Genomic DNA, 8,949 nt, shown 5'->3' with positions numbered 1-8,949 from the left:
CACTATAGTGGTATGTTGCACATTTATGTCGACATATGATTTTCTATTTTCTTACTTGTGTATCACTCTCTATTTTAATATTCTGAAAGAATAGATAGTAGGCATTTGTAATAGAAAGGCATCAATTTAAGAGATGGCCTAGATTTCTGAAAATTACACTGGGGTTACATCTTCAGATTTTTATAGAAACCTAACTACAGTATTTTCTTTTCTCCTTCGTGTTTGAAGGGAGGCAGTATTAACTCCGTGCTGGCTTGGTGGGGCCAAGGAGGGGCGGGTTAGGCTCCTAATGGGGAGGCCAGGGAGCACCAATAAGGGAGTATAGTTGAGATAATAACGTGCAAAACCTGGGTATCTAATCATGCTTTTTAAAGTGCAGACCCATATTCTTTGCCCCAGGGTTCATATGAATACCAAGGCAATCACAAAGTCTGAAATTAGCAAATGGGAGATGACATCATTATCTAATAACAAAGGGAAAATAGACTTAACAAGATTAGATGCCTGCTCAATCTTTCTGGTAATCTGTAATGGGGTAATACTAAATACATCACTTCAACAACTTGATTTTAAGATAAGTAATTCTGGGGTCCTAAGATACTGTTACATGCCCTTAACACTATTACTCTCCTCAGAGCTATGATCACAGTATTTATCTTTTTTTTTTTGACTTTACAATAGAAGTTTTTTATTTTTATTTTTTTAATTTTTAATTTTAATTTTTATTTATTGTTTAAATATGAAATGTATTGTCAAATTGGTTCTTTTTCCTTTTTAATTTTTATTGCTAGTATTTGAAGTTCTCTAAGGGCAGTGACAAATCTGGCTTGCTGAGGAGTATTGGTCCATTGTCTAAAAAATTGTGGGCACTCAAGGAATGTTTGATGAGTGAAATTAGGAACCCAATAGTTATGGTTCACTTCGGTTGACTCGAATGGTTATTTAATGAACACCTACTACAGGCTGAAATGACACAGATTAATAAAGCAGGGCACTGCTATAAAGAGCAGCCACACTGACAGTACATGATATTGTCTACCTAACAGCTGATTATGCTGGAAGTCTGTGTGAGATGCCACGGGAGCACAGAGATAGTCAGAACTCTGCCAGCAAGCTCCAACAAGACGTTTTGTCTAAACTGAATCCCGAAATTAAACTAAGCATTTGCCATTTAAATCGGGATGATAAAAGCATTTTGGGCCAGGGGAAGAGAATAAGAAATGTTAAAGCATGAGAAAACATGATGTATGGGGGGAAAAATTAAGTCATTGACTATATATATACATATATACATACATATATATTTATCAAGCAATGTTGAAACTCACTTTTGTCAAATGTTTCTAATTAGAAGGGTTATAAAACCATATCATCCTATTTTACACATAATTTAATTTTTACCAAGAAAAGTATCATGACATGGAAAAAAAGTTGTACTTTTGGGGATATTTGGGCTCAGACTAACACAGCTGAATGAAAACAATGGTTCTAAGCACAAAATAGGCAGCTCTCAGGGTGCCTGGGTGGCTCAGTCGGTTGAGCATCTGACTTTGGCTCAGGTCATGATCTCACAGCTCTTGAGTTCGAGCCCCCATGTCGGGCTCTGTGCTGACAGCTCAGAGCCTGGAGTCTACTTTGGATTCCATGTCTCCTTCTCTCTCTGCCCCTCCCTCACTCAGGCGCGCTCTCTCTCTCTCTCTCTCTCTCTCTCTCTCTCAAGAATAAATAAAACATTTAAAAATTTTTAAAAAAAGTAGGCAGCTCTCAGCAGAGTTCTCCAGAAGAAAATATACATTATAGTTAATATATAAAAATATGTTTTTGTATTTTTTCTAACTATGGTCAGAGAGGTGTAAGTTATTTTCCTTCACAGCTCACCTATATCCTTTAAAAAAAAATACCTCTTGTATACATTCCTATTATATGGATTTTTTCCCTAGTGGATTATGTATTACTGCCTACATATCATACTGGGCACCCAACAACTCATCATTACAGAAATTACTTAGAACATTACAATGAGGGCAAGTTTTAGAGTTGCCTCAACCCTAGCCTATTTATAAAATTTAGAAATAAAGGAGTAGTTGTTATTCTGAAATCTACTTAAAGCTTTGCTTTAGGCCTCTTGAAATTCTTCATTTTTAAACAAGGGCCCCGCATCTTCATTTTGCATTCCGTTAAATTATGACAAATCAGTAGCCAGTCTTGCTTCTTATTTCTCTTTTGCTTAATGCAGACAATTATTATATGTTGTTGTTTTTAGAAGGATTATATTGCTGTCACACAAAAAGATCTCTCCCATCTCTCTCTCTCTCTCTCTCTCTCTCTCTCTCTCTCTCTCTCTCTCTCTCTCCCCATAGGTACGTACGTATGTATGTATGTATGTATGTATCTCTCTCCAGATATAGATGCTTCCTTAAACCGGCATGGTACAAGAAAACAATCACCGTAACAATTGGAAGTCATCAATACATTCTCTGTTATTAAAATTAAAAGCCTGACTCAAAAGAATGAAAGGTATTTGAGTTTAATATGTATTGGTCTAAAAATAAAAGCACTTTTTTTTTCTCTTTTCTGAGACCTCAATCGGCACAACATGCCGTCAACTGAAATAGTCACACATTTTAACCCCAAATCAATTTGTAAAGAGAGTTTCCACATTTAGCTAGAATGATATAGCTTGTATTAGACTAACTCTCCTTGCAGAAATGAAAACAAATAAAGTGGGTTTTTTAAGGTGTTTAAATCTGACAGAGAAATACAGAGACAGCGAGGATTTAAGAAGTATCGCTATCTTGGAAATCAAATCAAATGAGCCCCAAAGTCCTCACATAATCTCATCTTGAAATCAACAATACATGCATTGGAGGAGATGCTGAGAATGTTAAAACTGACACCCAAGAGGTTATAACACTAATCAGAGTTTCCAGAATTAGTGCTGCAAGACAGAAATAGGTATCACAGCCGGACAAGAATGAGAGGCTACTGTTAAAATTCAGGCTTTTATGTGAGCTCCTGAAAGAGGTAAATTCTAGAAGGCAAAACAGAGCAACAGACAGAAAGACAAATCTGAGCTGAAGAAAATTAAATGTAGTGGTCGGGAAACAAACAAAACGTCATCTAGAGCCTTTGCTATTGTTCATGTATACTGCATTCAGTAAACATTATCCTGAGCAACAAGAAAGAAAACCAAGTGACAAAAATCAGGAAGAACATAAATAAATCTACAAGTAATCCAGCTACTGGAGTTTTCAAAAATGGACTTACACTAATAACTTTAATAAAACAGATTTACAAAGATGGATAATTTCACCAGGGAACTGGCATCTCATTTTTTAAAGGCAAATATTTCTAGACATTAAAAACATGCGCACCACAACCAGATGTTGCAGATAAAACGGAAGAGAGGGCTAGCGACATCAAAGACTAATAATGAGAAAATATCCAGAAATAAATATGAAGAAAACAGATGGAAATTGTAGAAAAGTACGAAAGGAACACATAGATGTGATAGAAAGATGGAAAATTGTGTAACTGCAGTTCCAGAAGACAGAAGGTGAAAGAATGGATGTATTAAGAAATACAAGCAGAGGGGCCCCTGGGTGGCTTGGTCGGTTAAGCGTCCGACTTCGGCTCAGGTCATGATCTCACGGTCCATGAGTTCCAGCCCCACGTCCGACTCTGTGCTGACAGCTCAGAGCCTGGAGCTTGTTTCAGATTCTGTGTCTCCCTCTCTCTCTGCCCCTTCCCTGTTCATGCTCTGTCTCTCTCTGTCTCAAAAATAAATAAACGTTAAATTTTTTTTAAATAAAAAAAAATACAAGCAGAAAATTTTCCAAAATTTATGACACTTATCAAGCCACAATTTCAAAAATGAGTATGAAAGCATAGTAGTATAAATACTAAGAAAAAGTACAAGCAGGCACATACAATTAAACCTCTGAAAACCAGAAGGAAAGAAACATTTTAAGCAAATAGAGGAAATCACACCAATTTCCTTCAGACAGGTAACTATAAGCTTAAAAATGTGTTTTCAATATAAATTTCTGTTAAGTTATTCATTGTTCTTCCCCCCCCCCCATTAAACTTTTGTTTTAATGGGTCTCAAAATTCCGCAACAGATTTTTGGTCAAGTTGTTTCCTTTAAATGGTACAGATTCTACAAACTAGTAACTTAAAACTGCCACACACACACACACACACGCACGCACGAATGGTGCACAAAACCTCCTTTCCTTTTCACGGTTTACAATACATTGTTATCATTAACCAGTCTTCTATTTAAATTTAAAACGGCCAACTGACACTAACAGTTCTGTTCATCCACCAGTGATTAAGACTGGGTGGCAGGTATTGGAGATAATATTTATTTAGCCTTCTGAACTTTCTGGGCAGATATGGTGACCTTGCCGGCCCCTGCGGACTTCTTGTTCACTGCTCTGATGACACCCACAGCAACTGTCCATCTCACGTGATGAACAGCACAGTGGCCCAGAAAAGGACAGTCAAAGAGGCGATCAAAACACATAGGCTTTCTACGAACCATATGAACGATGGCAGCATCCCGAGATAGCAAGAACTTGGGCCATCTTCCAGCTTTTCTTCTAGAATGGTGATCAATCTTCTTCAGCTCAGCAAACTCCCAAGAGATGTGAGCTGGGTGACAATTCAGCACAGGTGCGTATCCAGCACTGATCTGGACTAGATGGGTCAGGATATTCCCTAAGCCATGAAGCCAGCTGCTTCTACTGGTGGGTCATTTTTGCTGTCACCAGTCACACTGACACGATGAACATCTTTGACACATGTTGTCCTGACACAGAAGGCCACATCGTCCCCAGCAAGAGCCTCACTCAAAGCTTCATGGTGTATTTCAACAGACTTGAGTTGTAACACTGACTGGACCAAAGGTGACCACTTTTGCCAGGTTTAAGAACACCAGCCTCGACCTGGCACACAGGGACAATACCAATATCAACCAACTCTGTAGACGTCCTGGGGGAGTAGATGCAAGGGCCTGTCAGTTGGACAAGTTGGTGGGAAAATGCAAACCAGAGCTTCAAGCAGCATGGTTCCTCTGGCATTGCCATCTTTACTGGTGACTTTCCATCCCTTGAACCAGAGCATGTTAGTTAGCACTTAGCTCTAGGACACTATTACCATTCCAACCAGAAATTGGCAAATATGCTACTATGTTGGGGTTGTAGCCAATTTTCTTTTTTTTTTTTTTTTAATTTTTTTTTTCAACGTTTATTTATTTGTGGGACAGAGAGAGACAGAGCATGAACGGGGGAGGGGCAGAGAGAGAGGGAGACACAGAATCGGAAACAGGCTCCAGGCTCTGAGCCATCAGCCCAGAGCCCGACGCGGGGCTCGAACTCACGGACCGCGAGATCGTGACCTGGCTGAAGTCGGACGCTTAACCGACTGCGCCACCCAGGCGCCCCGCCAATTTTCTTAATGTAGGTGCAGACTTCCTTAAAGATTTGCTCCTATATCTTGTGGCTCTAGGGGGTCTCGGTGAAATTCATTTTGTTAACAATTGTTTCACAGTCAGTATATAAGCAAAAAGGGCCTGATCATAGGTCTGCCCATTCTTGGAGAGATCTGCTTCAAATTCTCCAACACCAGCACCAATAGTCAGGATAGTACAATCAGGGTTTTAAAGCCTGTGTGTCCTGGGGCATCAGTGATGGTTACATCATACTTGCTTGTCTCGAATTTCTACAGGGAGGTATCGATGATACCACATTCACAGTCAGCTTTCAGTCTAGCCAAGACCCAGGCATACTTAAAGGAGCCCTTTCCCATCTCAGCAGCCTCCTCAAATTTTTCAGTAGATCTTTTGTCAGTCCACCACGTTTGTAAATCAGATGACTGGAAGTGGTAGACTGGCCTGACCTATATGCCCAATAATGATACTGTTGATAGGAGTCTTTTCCTTTGCCATTTTGATTCAGGTTTAGTGGTGATTTTCACACTTGTGTTCCGGTGGCGAACCCACTGAGAAAAAACAATTTTTCAAGATTTTCTTATGCGATAGTTGTTTTAAGCTGTGGCTACACAATAGTGGATTAAAAATTAACAAATTATTCATGTATCACATGAGCTTAAGATAAAAAAACATATTTGAGATGGGCATAATTTAGAATAATGCAGGCAAAAGGCTAGGGTATGACAAGAAGGTTGCTATTTAAGCAATTTGAGAAAATATTTGACAAGGAAGCCATGTAGACATCTGGGGGGGGAGAATTTTCCAGGCCAAGGAACAGCCTATTCAAAGTACATGAGAGGGAATATGCTTGGTGTGTGATTAAGAGTAAGTGGTCAGGGTCAAATAAGCAAGTAGAACAAAGCATAAGAGGGGTTCAATTCACGAAGGTCTTACTACACTCTATGAAGAATTTGGGCTTTGGGATGCCTGGGTGGATCAGTAAGTTGAACGTCTGACTCTTGATTTCAGCTCAGGTCATGATCTCACGGTTGGTGGGACTGAGCCCCACATTGGGCTCCGTGCTGACAGTGTGAAGCCTGTTTGGGATTCTCTCTCTCTCTCCCTCTCTCTCTCTCTCTCTCTCTCTGCTCCTACCCCACTTGCACTTTCTGTCTGTCAAAATAAACTTTTTTAAAAAATTTTTTTTTAACGTTTATTTATTTTTGAGACAGAGAGAGACAGAGCATGAACGGGGGAGGGGCAGAGAGAGAGGGAGACACAGAATCTGAATCAGGCTCCAGGCTCTGAGCCGTCAGCCCAGAGCCCGACGCAGGGCTCGAACTCACGTACTGCAAGATCATGACCTGAGCTGAAGTCGGTCGCTCAACCGACTGAGCCACCCAGGTGCCCCATAATAAACTTTTTTTTTAAAAAAAGAATTTGAGGGCGCCTGGGTGGCTCAGTCAGTTAAGCGTCCAACTTCATCTTAGGTCACGATCTTGCGGTCCGTGAGTTTGAGCCCCGTGTCGGGCTCTGGGCTGATGGCTCAGAGCCTGGAGCCTGCTTCCGATTCTGTGTCTCCCTCTCTCTCTGCCCCTCCCCCATTCATGCTCTGTCTCTCTCTGTCTCAAAAATAAATAAACTGAAAAAAAATTAAAAAGAATTTGGGCTATTCACTTAAAATGAGAGGCAAAACCAATGGATAATTTTGAGACAAGGAGTTACAGGATCTGACTTGATGTTCTGATAAAATGACTCAGGTTGTTGAGCTACTGAGAGGCTACAGAAAGTCAAGGACAGAATCTGGGAGGGTTGTTTCACGATGTATTTTCTACTACCTTCTGACTTCCAGAGTAACTGCTATGAGGTCTCCTGTCATTTGACTATCACTTCTTTAAGATAATCTGTCTCTCTTTACTGACTTTTAAAAAAGTCAGAGTGACCAACATAGAAAGGAAGAAGATTACAGAATTTGTAGAAAATATGGAGCAAGTAGAACTCACACACTGCTGATGGGAAAGTAAACTGGGATGACTGTTTTAGAAAATTGTTTGATGGTATCTATCAAAGCTGAACAGAATCATTCCCTGTAACCTAGCAGTCCTCCTCCTAAACATATACCCAAAATAGACATGTACACGTGCTGATTAACAGACATGTACAAAAATAATCATAGCAACATAGTCCTAAATGGATCTGGACTGGAAACTGCCAAGTGCCCATCAACAACGCAATGCATACAAACATTTTGATATATTCATACAGTGGAAATAATGCAACAAGAAGAATGAAGTTTAACAGTAGGTACCAACTATGTATCTAACCAAAATAATGTTTTGTCTGATTGAAATGCCTCCTTTACAGACTGAGCACCTCCTACTTTCTTTTTTATACCCTAAGATGTTCCAAACTCATCTTGCTCTCTCCTTGCCATGCAATCAACCATTTATTTAAGGAGCCTTGGTTATTTTATTTGAGGATGGCTTTAAAAACCAACATCAAGAAGATTGGGGTGCTCATTTGTCCCATGATGTCATTGCTTCTAAGGTCTTTTAGAGAAGTTTCTTCTCTACCTTAATTATTGTGGTTTATCAACATCTTCTTTTTCCAATGGGATTTAACCATTTAAAAATGTTCCTTTTCATTGTTAACGCTTGTAGGCTTAAATAATACTTGGTCTGATAATATAACTGCTACCCCTACTTTCTTACTGTTTCTATTTGCCTAACATACATTTGACCATTCCTTAAAACTTTGCCTTTGTAAATCAATTTCAGCCTGCTTCTTCAACATTTATTTATTTTTGGGACAGAGAGAGACAGAGCATGAACGGGGGAGGGGCAGAGAGAGAGGGAGACACAGAATCGGAAACAGGCTCCAGGCTCTGAGCCATCACCCCAGAGCCCGACGCGGGGCTCGAACTCACGGACCGCGAGATCGTGACCTGGCTGAAGTCGGACACTTAACCGACTGCGCCACCCAGGCGCCCCTCAGCCTGCTTCTTGAAAGTAACATAATCGGGTCTTGTTCAGTAAACAAATTGAGTATCTTTATTTTTTTTTTTTAGTAGGTAAGCTAAGCTCGTTCCCATTTATTGTTCTGACGGTATGTTTGGTTTTTTTTCTGTAACAAGATTTTATAATTCAGGTTTGTGTTTTAATTTATGCTTCTTTATATGATTAAATCTTAACTAAAAACTATATTTTGGAAGGTTTCTATCTTTGTTCTAATTACCTTTGTATTTATACCCTGCGAATGCCCTTTAAATTTTTTTTAATGTTTATTTATTTTTGAGACAGAGAGAGACAAAGCACGAATGGGGGAGGGTCAGAGAGAGGGAGACACAGAATCTGAAACAGGGTCCAGGCTCTGAGCTGACGCGGGGCTCAAACTCATGAACCGTGAGATCATGACCTGAGCCCAAGTTGGCCGCTTAACCAACTGAGCCACCCAGGCTCCCCAGTGCCCTTTAGTTCCCAGTTTTCGTACTCCAACTTTTAATACCCGCTTTGCCC

The 8,949-nt window shown here is 39.9% G+C and overlaps 1 pseudogene; it reads right to left on the bottom strand.

The window, feature by feature from the left end:
* Window positions 1–4,366: 4,366 nt before the first annotated feature.
* On the bottom strand, window positions 4,367–5,950 carry LOC115508855 (annotated as a pseudogene).
* Window positions 5,951–8,949: the final 2,999 nt, after the last annotated feature.

The sequence above is a fragment of the Lynx canadensis genome, chromosome A2, assembly GCF_007474595.2.
Source record: "Lynx canadensis isolate LIC74 chromosome A2, mLynCan4.pri.v2, whole genome shotgun sequence".
Lineage (NCBI taxonomy): Eukaryota > Metazoa > Chordata > Mammalia > Carnivora > Felidae > Lynx > Lynx canadensis.
The sequence above is the reverse complement of the archived record's forward strand: the minus strand, read 5'-3'. Positions and strand labels throughout refer to the sequence as shown.